We start from the raw sequence: 11,913 nt of genomic DNA on the forward strand, positions 1-11,913 counted from the left end.
GAGCCTCCTCATGGTGATGAGCCTTGACCGCTATGCTGCCATCTGCCACCCCCAACACTATGAGGTCCTCATCAGCAGGGACAGGTGTGTGTAGCTGACAGCTGTGTCCTGGGTGGGGTCTCCATGCTGTGATGCTCACAGCTGGAACCTTCTCCTTGTCCTACTGCGGGTCCAACAAGTTCCACCAGTTCCTCTGTGACGTCCCCCAGTTACTGGCTATTTCCTGCTCAGGAAATTTAATGAACAAACTTGTCCCCATTCTCATTAGTGTGGTCTGGGTTATCTGCTGTTTTATTTTCTTCATCATTTCCTATGTGCACATCTTCTCTGCTGTCAGGAAGATCCCATCCACAGAAGGGAAGGCCAAAGTCTACTCCACCTGCCTTCCCCACCTGATGGTTGTGGTTCTGTTTGTCTCCACTGCATTCTTTGCTTATCTGAAGCCGACCCCGTCCATGTTTGACCTGGCCATTTCTATGTTCTACACGGTGGTGCCACCCACCTTTAATCCCGTCATCTACAGTCTGAGGAATCAAGCCTTGAAGACAGCTGTGGGGAGACTGATGAAAGGCCTGTACCTTAAGATGTGAGATACCACAATCTAAATTCATAGCCCCTCATTAATTCAGCTTTTCCCGCCTAACTCTTACATGTCATAATTTATAAGCATCGATTTCTTGCATTAGGATTATTCCCTTGTCACAAATTCATATTCTCATAATCCTCACTAGACTCCTATTTCCTAAATTGCTGCATCCTTCCCCGAAGCCCTCCCTGCGTGATGTTCAAAACTGAATACACCTCGTGGATAAAAACTTGTATTTGGTGTAGAAAGAATGTTCTAGAACTCACATTCACCAACATTTACATAACGTGAGCATTGGTAAAGGGGTCTGTCCTCAGGACCACATGGCCACGGGACCCCAGTCCTGGGGCTCGGTTCTCACAGCCTGCGTGTGTCTCCACCGAGGGCCTTGTCCTCGTTGATGGCAGGGGAGACAGAGAGTGAGGCCCCCATCCCTCACGGTTCCTCATGGGGCGTCTTCCTCTAGGAGAAGTTCCTGTTCCTGCTCAAAGGACAAAGGGAAACCACACCTGACTCTGCCAGAGGTGGAAGGATGGACATTTACTTGGTTAGTAGGAATCTATGAGTGAAATCTAGAATGGATGGAATTTTAATTTCTGTGATGCCTGTTTGGATGCCAGCGTGACTACACCCCTCAATGTGGTGTTTCCAAAAGTAAAGTTAGATGAATTATCTTTGAAGAACTATGTTTCTACTTAAATATTTATCATTTTTAATTTGCTGTGTTCATTTTCAGGTTCCTTAGTTTTCCAGATTCTATCTTGATTCTGTACAAGGTATTCACCTCTACCTTCTTGTAGATTAAACTAAAGTTCACTTTTATTCTACTTGGGAATGGTGTTATTATTTTATTATGTAAACTAAAGCATGGCATACTTGCAATATTTTTTAATAATTCTACACATCTGCACTGCATTTCGGAAGATATCACTCTTGTTATCCTAACACTGAGACCGTCAGCTAGGGTGACGTTCCTACTCTCCGGAGCAGGTCACTGGGTCTCCAAACTCTTCTGGTCGATGACCACATTTTGTCCATGAAACTACTTATGGTAATAAAATGTAGTTAATCACAAGACATGACTCGTCCATTCAAATTTCAGAATGAAACCTGAGCTAAAAAAAATCACTCAAAGTAATACTCATTTCAGTGATAGCATGAGAGCACAGTACCCATCCCTTGGGATATGACGTTATTCGCTAGTCAGATTCCTATGGATGTATTTTCTGTTTTTCCTTGAACAAATCCAGTGAGTGTCTGTTGAGAATTGATGTTTACCATGAGTGTTTCACCCCAACATCACATTAATTTTGTTATTTGTTCTTATGAAAGGAGAAGTCTCATTTAGACTTTTTACTGTTTTCACTGTGGGTCACATTTCACTCCCCCACATGCACCAGTGTCCACTCAGAATCTACTGAATGCCCTGCAGTGCCTGCCCCTCTGTCCACACTCCTATCTCCTCCTTGGTTCTGTCTGGTAATGAGCAAATTTTTGCACTCAGTCCAATATTTCCTTTTGCTGTTTGCCCAGACCCCAGGTCCCCACCCTACACCAAGCTCCGCAGCACCCACCGTGCATCAGGGAAGAGAGGGTCCCCACCTGCAGCCCTGCAGTGCGGGATGCGCAGACCCGGTTGGGCCTCTTCCCGGCCCCTGTCTACTCAGAGCAGCGGGCGGACCATTCCTCTGTCACACAAACAACACATGAGACAAAATGGAAGAAGTTTTCTTTATCGTGGATGAATGGAGACTGTGAGGTGTATTTGCAAGAAACTCCAGAATCACGATCAGTTTCTGGGGCTGCAGCTTCTGGGACTGCTCGTCAGGGTGGGTCCTTCACCCTGACTCCGGCCTCCGCCTTCCCTCCTGCGCCTGCAGGGGAGGGTCACAGCGTGCCCGCCCACGAGCTCGTTTGTTGTTTATGACCCTGACCTGGGGGACCTGTGAGGACTCGGGGAGTCCACACCCGGGAGAGGACCCCCCACTCTGCGGTGTCAGAGCCCGAGACACACCCACCGCGAGGACACGCCAGATGGCACCACCGTGGGCCTGACCCCCATTGTAAAGTCACCACCAGCCTCTGTCAGACATGACCGTTCACATGTTGTTCCTTTTCCAGGCGCTGAGGTAAATGGCCTTTTTGAATAAAACAATTCTGAGAGACGCGAACCAACCCGTGTCAGAAGAACCAGGTGCTTCCCCGTCCCGCTCCTGGGGGATTTCTCGGTTGCCCTCCCCAACCCCTCCATACCCGTCCACCTGCCAGGCCCAGGGGTTGCCCGGGGGTGGCAGCTACTTCCCCACTCCCTGTGGACGGGGCTCGTCCTGGTGTGACACTGGGGCCATCCCCATCCCCGTGGGGTCAGTGGGGTGATGGGGCTGAGGGGGAGCAGGTCCTGCCCGTGGAGCATCCTGGGCCCCTGATGCACTATTTAAAGGTCAGCATGACACTATATGTCAATTTTTCTGTTTTTTTTTCTGTTTTTAAAGATTTATTTATTTATTTTACACAATAACCGGGGTACAGGCCAGATGTGTAGGAAGGTGAGAGGATTCACCAGAGAGAGCAGGGAACAGAACAGGCAGACTGATGAAATACACTGCTGAGGGGAGCAGCGGGCCAGACAGGAGAGGTCAGCGGTGTAATGTGGGACCCTCGTTGGCTGGTTGGGGTCAAACTGGTGCTCAGAGAATGTGGGCAGCTTCACAAACTGCGCTCAACTGCCTGCGCCACCAGGGGAGGCCCTGGTCAGATCTCTTTAAAATTTTCTATTTTCCTTTGGACCAAACTTCTACATCAATGTTGAGCCGTGGAGTTGATGTCATCAGTGACCTCACGTGAGGTTATGCGAGTTTACAACTTGCCACCATCCAAGAAATGCTTTATTCACGGGGTTTGTTGCTTTAACTTGGGGGTTAATTTCCCACTCTGTGGGCACAGTGCCCCCCGCAGTCCACACAACACCCCGTTAGTACCTACTCATCTTCCATGCTCGTCCCCTTGCTTTTCTCTGTTCCCTAAGGGAACAGCACACTTTTTCACTAAGCCCGACATCTGCTTTTGCTGAATTTGGTGATGGAGCTTCTCTGTATTTCTGTTCCACAGACGAGTGAGACCATCCGCATCTGTCTCTCACTCTCCGGCTCATTTCACTTCTCAAAACCACCTGAGGATCCAGCTACGCTGTCAAAAATGACACGATTTCATCCTTTCACAGCTGGGTGTTACCCACTGAGCGTGACCCACATTCTGTATTCACTGCCCTGTGGCCGGCACTTGGGGGGGGGCAGGGCCTGCCACTGTGGACGGTGCAGCTGTGACCACAGGAGCTCATGGTCTGCCACGACTCCTCCCCAGAGTGTTGTGAGGACACACTCCAAGGAGAAGGGCGTCAAGGGCACATGGACAAGTGGCCCCACACCCCAGGGAGTGTTTGAGCCTCAAACACGCCATCCCCGAAACCAGCCCCCACTCTGGGTCTTGCCCATGTGTCTGTGATGTGGACACAGGGGCCAGAACATAGACACACACATGTTAATGGGGACTGTGTGCCAAGGGACACAGGGGATGAGGGCAGCGTCGTCTGAGACTCAGAGGGCGGGAGAGGCAAGAGAAAAGCTGTGGGAGAGCCGTTCAGCCCCCAGGTCAGCGTCACAGGCCTGAAAACTTGACCAAGCCCACAAAAGCATCTTCATGTGTGAGAACCGACCATGACCCACGCGGCCTGCAATGGCCGCACAACGGGGCTCAAACCAGGCTCCCGGAGCCCGTGTTGGAAGATAAATTAGCCTTTCAGGACGATGGTAACGCGGGCGTTTTTCACCTCACCAGAGAAGCCGTTTTCATGTCATGCCCGACTACAGGAAAGAGCCTCGGTCGCCTCCGTCCCTGCCACGTCACCAAGAGAGTGATGTAAACGGCCTGGAAATGGAGGAGGACGTCGCGCAGGAAGCGTCTCTGCCCAGCCTCTCCCCTGTGGTCACACGCCCCCAGTGGGACTGTCGCGGGGAGCTGGTGACGGCAGCTCCGGGAGCGGCAGGACGCGGAGACCGTCCCACGCACGCGCCACACGCAGCCACGCTGGTCAGCACGAGGCGTGATCTGCTCGCTGAGGGGCGGCCCGTTCCAGGCCCCTCACAGTCCAGGACACACACACAAGGCCTCTTCCCGTGAGGCAGAGGACACCGCTGGCGTGACGCCCACCCAGGAGCCGCACGCTGCGCACAGCTGCCCACGACCGTGGCCCCGCTACGGCCCCTCCCCGCGTGAAGACCACGGAGAACCCCCCCGCGAGCAGCAGCCGTCACACCCCACAGACGGGCAGGCCTGAGGCAGACTCGCCATGTGCACGTGACCAAACACACATGCAGCAAAGCGTGAGGACACGAACCTTCCCCTCAGAGGGTCCAGTTCGCTTCCCTCTGTCGTTCATTCTGCTGAATTTCCCCTGACCTCCCTTCCCCTCCCCCCGCCTCTCCTGGCCTGCCTTTTCCCTTCAAACCTTCCTTTCCCTTCCTCACCCTCATGCCCCACCCACCTCCCAGGTCCCCCCATGAAGGGCACACGTGGGTGACGGTGACTTTCCAGCGCCCCTTGGATGTGGCTCATTATGGTTTTGATGACAGGTTTTGATGTCCGGGTCCCCACAGGCCGGACAGTGATGATGAAAGATACCTTTGAGCAACATTAATTACAAGCCTTTCCTACAGTTTCACAACACACACAAAATAGCCTCTGACACACTCAAGACACTAATGATCACTGGGATGTGAGACAGGACAACACCAATTAAGACAGTGACCTGAAAATGCACTTGTCCCTCTGGAGGAAGGTCCCTGAGGGCTGGAATCTGGACAGTGTCCAACACACTGACGCCAGCTCCAGAGCTCAAATAGCCCAGCCCTGAGGCCCTGCTCTGTCCATGAGGTGGCACAGGATGAGGTGCAACATCCTGTGAGTGCTCAGAGGCATCCCCATGAGCCCCGACCATGGAGTGAGAGGCCGGGACGCCCTCAGTCCTGCCATGGGGACAACCTCAGTAGAGCAGGCCATGGCAGCAGGAACTGTCCCCCAGACTGCAGGTATCTGCCCCCAGCCGCTTGCAGGGGAGAATCTACACAGACCTGAATGACTTTAGAGCCCATGCCTTGTTTCAGACTTGAGGAAGTGTCATAAACTATTCATTTTATAAATAGCGAAAACTGATGCTAACTTTATGCAATGTGTTCAACTTCTCAATGCCGTATTGTGCTGAGATAACTTGCAATGTGAGAAAATATGTTTTCCTCTTAGAAGATTTTTCCTTGAATATATTTGTGATATTAGAGACATTTCACTCACAGTGTCCCCTCACATGGGTGGAAGCCTTGGGGGCATCCCCAGGCAGAGTAAAAATGACTCCAAGTGCAAGCAGAGAGACTCCTAGAGGGCCACCCCATCCTGCTGCCACCTCATGGGCAGCACAGGGTCTCAGGGCTGGTCTATTTGAGCTCTGGAGCTGGTGTCCGGATGTGTCTGCACGTGACCACTCCCCGCAGAAGGTCTCACTTGTATTTGTGAGTCACACCCAGGCAAGGCAGGTGAGTCCGTGAGGAAGGCGTGGGGTGCATGGTGGGTGGGGATGGGGATGCTAAATGCCTGGCACGTGTTGGGGGAGGGAACAGTAGCTGTCACTCCCTCAGGACAGCCGGTGTCTAGCCCTGTCACTGGTTCCTTCCTGTCACGATGGTTGCTGGCGAAGCTGCTCTGGCGCCAGGTCTGCCTGTGTTCCCAGCAGGTGAGCTCAAACCAAGACTTTGTCCTGACCGGAGGCTCCTGCCTTACCCACATTAGCTGAATAATCAGCAGAACCTTCTGGGTGCCAGGCAATAGCCAAAGAACCAGGGGGTAGGCCTGACACCGTGTCTGTGACCATCACCGCTCACACCTGTGATGTGGGCATGGAGCACAGGGAGGAGCCAGAAAGGAAAGAACCACAACAGACAGGGATGTGCAGCCTTGGGGGGAATCACGTGGAGAGTCCAGGGACACTGCAGGCGGGAATGGGGCTGCAAAGAGCCTGGCCTGACTTGGGGCCACAGCAGGTCCCGCGCTCAGAGGAGCCGGTTGCCTCAAGTCCCAAATGTCCTCTCCTGCCCAGGGGGATCGGAGGGTTGGGGGGGATTAGGGGGCAGGGAGTGGAGACCCGGAGTAGACCTGGGGCCCCCTCTCACGGGGAGCCGCCCCCTCGCTGGGGCGGGGCTGCTCTGAGGACAGGGGTGCCGGGCCTGTCTGTGGCCAGCAGGCTGCGGCATCAGGGGAGCGACAGTCAAGGGGTTTGAGGCAGCGTCTGGGGAGACGGATCATTCTCACAACACGTGGTGCGACCACGACTGTGTCCTTTACTGGACATGCACTTCGGGGGAATCTGACCCATCACCCTCCACGCACAGGACACCTTCTCACATTGTGACTGGAAGGGGTCCCCGCAGCTGATCAGGGCCCGGGCAGAGACGCGGCTTGTGTATCTGTCATGAGACATTTGAGTTTTACGTCACTCAGAAGAAAGCCAGGCCCTTGACCACAGCCTGTGCTCAGTTATTCCCTTTTCAATTAAAACATCTGGGTCATTTCCACGAACCTTTCACAGTTATTTCATATCAGCACATTCTCCTAAAAGTCCTGCCTCCCCAGGGCCTGCCCTTCCACCATCCCACAGAGCAGGGAGAGGGTGAGACTGGGGAGGCTAAGGAGATTGAGCAGGGCTGCTCCGTGTCCAGATGTCCCCACTCACACACGGGCCTGGGGGGAGGAACAAACCAGCACCTGGGGGACCAGGGGCCCTGGGACTGGCAGGGACAGCCACACCCACAGACCGTCCGGCTCAGCTCCGGAGCGGCCTCCTCCCTGCACAGATGTGCACGAGTCTGAGGGGGACAGAGGGGCTGGGAGGGACCCGGGGTGGATGAGCCCATCCTGCAGGAGGGACATGTGGGTGTGACCCAGGAGGAGACTCTGCAGGAGACAATAGAGATGGAGGAATGTCCTTTAATGGGACATCACGATGTGACTAGCAGGTGGCCGGCGCCCAGCCTGGGCGCACGGAGGTGGAACATGGGGAGAGTGAGCGGAAAAGCAGTGCAGGATGGGGGCCTGAACGGCTCTGGCAGGAGCGTGTGGTGGCTGCGCTGGAAACGCGTCAGCTGAGAGTCCACTGAGCCTCGACACGTGTGACATTAGTGGTTTCCACAGTGAGTGACTCAAAGGCAGGGCATGGGTTTCAGGTTTCTAGGTGGAGGGAGAGGATCAGTGAGCTTCCTTCTCAGAAGTTGCCGTGGCTCTGATGGGCCTGACCCAGGACCCCGAGGGGCTGGGGTGTGGGGCCAGTGGGATGGCTCAGTTCACTGTGCTGGGTAGATCAGTAACAGACAAGGGAGGACAGTTGGGGGAGTTCTGAGAGGAGGGGAAGTGGCCATCCTCAGTGTCCCTCACATGATTGTTTGGACAACGTGACGGTTTGCTTCAGAAGAGCAGAAAATGCAGGGCTGTGACCGGACGGCGCTGCTCAGAGAGTGACTGGGGATGAGACTTGGGAGGACAAGGTGTGTGGGTGCTGAGGAGCTGCTGTGATTGACTTCAGGTTCCAAGTAATGTTCATCTGGGGAGATAGGATGGTGGTGATTTCTCCCTCCCCACATTTACACAGATGACGGCTCCAGGGGTGACCAATCGCACCATCGTGACAGAATTCATCCTCCTGGGGTTCCCCAACCGGGGGACCATGGGCTTCTTGCACCCACTGCTCTTCTCTCTGGTCTACCTGTGCGCCCTGCTGGGGAACGGGCTTATCGTCCTCATCACCACCCTGGACCGGCACCTCCACACCCCCATGTACTTCTTCCTGCGGAGTCTGTCCTTCTCAGACCTCTGCCTCATCTCAGCCACGGTCCCCAACTCCATTGTCAACTCTCTGAGGCACAGCAGCTCCATCTCCTTCCTGGGCTGTGTTGTCCAGGTCTTCGTGATGATTTTTTCAGCAGGTTCAGAGCTGACCCTGCTCACAGTGATGCTCCTTGACCGCTATGCTGCCATCTGCCACCCCTTGCACTATGAGGTCATCATGAGCAGGGACAGGTGTGTGCAGCTGACAGCTGTGTCCTGGCTGTGTGGGGGTCTCTATGATGTGATGCACACAGCTGGAACCTTCTCCATGTCCTACTGAGGGTCCAGCGTGGTCCATCAGTTCTTCTGTGACATCCCCCAGTTATTGGTTATTTCCTGTTCAGAAAATTTAATAAGCGAACTTGTCCCCATACTTATTAGTGTGGTCTGGGGTATGTGCTGTTTCATTTTCATCATCATTTCCTACGTCCACATCTTCTCTGCTGTCAGAAAGATCCCATCCACAGAAGGGAAGGCCAAAGTCTACTCCACCTGCCTTCCCCACCTGCTGGTTGTGGTGCTGTTTCTCTCCACTGGATTCTTTGATTATCTGAAGCCGACCTCAGAGACACCATCCATGTCTGACCTGGTCATTTCTATGTTCTACATGGTGGTGCCCCCCACATTTAATCCTGTCATATACAGTCTGAGGAACCAAGCCATGAAGTCGACCGTGGGGAGACTGATGAAGGGGAGACTCACCAAAATGTAGTAGAGAAGATGAATCATGACTCCATTAAGAAACACTTATTTTAAATTTTCACATCATTGTCCCCTTTTTATTTGTATAGTTACATGTAATTCTATTGTATAAAGATATATTCTTATTTTTAAATTATATTTAAGATGAATCCTTATACCCCTATAGCTTTAATTGTTTCTCTTGTTAACACTTAGATGTTCTTTGATATTCTATGTGTACTGGTGTTTGATTTTCTAGCCACTCTTTACTGTTCTCCATTTCTGTGCTCCTGACCGAAGTTTTCTCACTGGGGCAGCATCTCCAGTCTCTAATGTAGCTTCCCCTCTAATGTCACTGACCCTCAGAGTCACGTGTGGGATCAGGGGACACAGGTAGGACAGAGGGCCCCTTTAGTTGGTGAGTGAGGCCTTCGCAGCATAAATAAGGCCCGAAGATCCATACTGAATCGAGTAGTCATGACCTTCTGTTGATAAGGACCACACATGACATGGTGGAGACCCTCCCTGTAGCTCTGGTGTGGGTGCCTCTGGCATTTACCAGAAACACGCCAAGCACATTTTACACCAGAAATAAGACAGGAACTTGAAATTTGTTATTTTCAGGTGCAGTATAATCACTAAAAACTGACAATATGTAGTGGGTAGGATTTTTTAAGTAACAGTAAAGGGGGAGTCCCTGGTGGTACAATGGGTACAGCACAGTGCTGTGAAGCTGTCCGCAGCCTCTGCAGCATGGGTTAATTTCCCGGCCAGCCAGGGAGCTACCCACATGGCACGGCAGACCTCTCCTGCCTCACCCGCTGTTCCCATCAGCAGTGTATTTTGGTCAATCTGGCACTCACGCCCCACACCTCTCACCCCAGCTCTCACCCTCCCATGCCTCTGTCCTCTACCCCAGCTCTTGTATAAATAAATAAATCTTAAAAAAAGAAACAATAAAGGAACTTAGGAAACTATAATGGTAAAATCAAAATAATAGCTTGTGGACTGCACGATATTCTAATATTTCCAGGAAGAGTTGAGGAACGACACTCACAACATCACACTGCCCTTTACACATGTGATTATCCACATTTATTTAATTACCTAGAATGCCTGGGAATTTGAGGACAGTGTCCTTCTCGGCACCTTATTACAGGGATCTCACCCAGAGAATTTGCATTTCCATGTGGAGTTCTTCAAACAAGAAAACTCGTCAGATTTACATATCATGAATGATATTATCATTTAGTGTAGACATAAAGAAATAAAGAATTTGAGGTTTAAATTGGGGAAGGGAAAAGCCCCTGAGTGTACTTGCTGTCTGGCCTCAGCTCCTCTCTGCTGACTTCATCCACCTTTGGTTTCCTGTCGTGACGTCCAACGTTTGAAAATTTCACACCAAAATATTTCAATATAAAATGTATTCCAACGTGGACATCAGGCCCTTTAACTGTTTCTCAAACAGGTCACCCTCTGAGGGAATCAGGCTGACCTTTCCTGCAGCCTAGGTGAGTCCTGCAGGGCACATGGCAAATTTGGAGACAGCCAGCAATGGTTAAAAGAGGACATCATCTTGATAAATAAACATCTGGGTAGACAACTTGCTACTATTATTTTAAATCATTGGCATTTTTATTTATCTGATGATAAATGACTTTGTTAAAATTAGTTCTTGATACTGTCATTGTTTACTGGTCAATAAAATTTACGGGGTATAATGACAATAAAGTTATGAGATATAAGGAGAATTCAATACGTGTATGGAATTAAGAACCTGAATCAGGGTATTATAAGCATATGCTGAGACTATTCACAGCCTACATTTTGCCACTTGTGTATAAAATAAATAAAAATTTAAATTAATAAAATATTAACAGTCTCAAGATTGTATGAATTTAAACATTTACGCATATTTTAAACAGTTGTACAACATAATATGCACGAAGAACACTAAAGACTCCACTGAAAACAACAAATTAAGTCAATGAGCCACATCAGTGTAGTTGGAAGCTGACACAATGAACGCACGGAAATCAATTGCTTTCTATATGCACAAAATGAACTGGAAGAGAAGTGAAGAAAACAATCCCACTTATAATCACAAGACTAATTACCATGGAGTAAATTAACAAAGAAGGTGAAGATAAAAGAAAAGACATTGTTAAAAGAAATAAAAAAGACAAAGAAATGGAAAGAAATTCCGTGCCCTTGGCTTGGAAGAATCAACATTACCAAATGCCCACCTGACCCAAAGCAATTTACAGATTCAACGTAATCCCAATAAGGACTTCAGTGGCTTTCTCCAAGGATATAAAAAAAAATCACTGAAATATAAAAGACCCCAAACACCCGAAACAACACTGACAAAAAGAGGAAGAATGGAGGCAGCTCACTCCAGATACCAGTCCATATGATAAAGCTCTAATAGTTAAAGCAGCATGGCACTGGGACAAAAACAGACAGGTCAGCCACTGGAATATAATAAGGGCCAGGAACCCACCCTCATAGGATGGACAGTGACTCTACGGCAGAGGAGCCAGAGCAGGCACTGTAGCAGGAAAGTGGGGAGATGGTGCTGGGAGCAGCAGACAGACACACGCAGCAGAGTGAAGCAGGTGCTGCCCCACCCCCTACAGAAGAGTAAACTCAAACAGATAAATGCCTGTTTCCATGTGTGACGTCACCATTGTCATGCAGCAAACCTAAGGATATGACACCAT

General features: G+C 50.8%; 1 pseudogene across 1 annotated transcript; it reads left to right on the forward strand.

Annotated features, from left to right (window-relative positions):
- The first annotated feature begins 8,348 nt into the window (after window positions 1–8,348).
- LOC311176115 (olfactory receptor 14A16-like) lies at window positions 8,349–9,221 on the forward strand (annotated as a pseudogene). Its single transcript has one exon. The product of its transcript is annotated as an olfactory receptor 14A16-like (transcript).
- Window positions 9,222–11,913: the final 2,692 nt, after the last annotated feature.

This window comes from Talpa europaea (genome assembly GCF_964194135.1).
Source record: "Talpa europaea genome assembly, chromosome: 8".
Taxonomy (NCBI): Eukaryota; Metazoa; Chordata; class Mammalia; order Eulipotyphla; family Talpidae; genus Talpa; species Talpa europaea.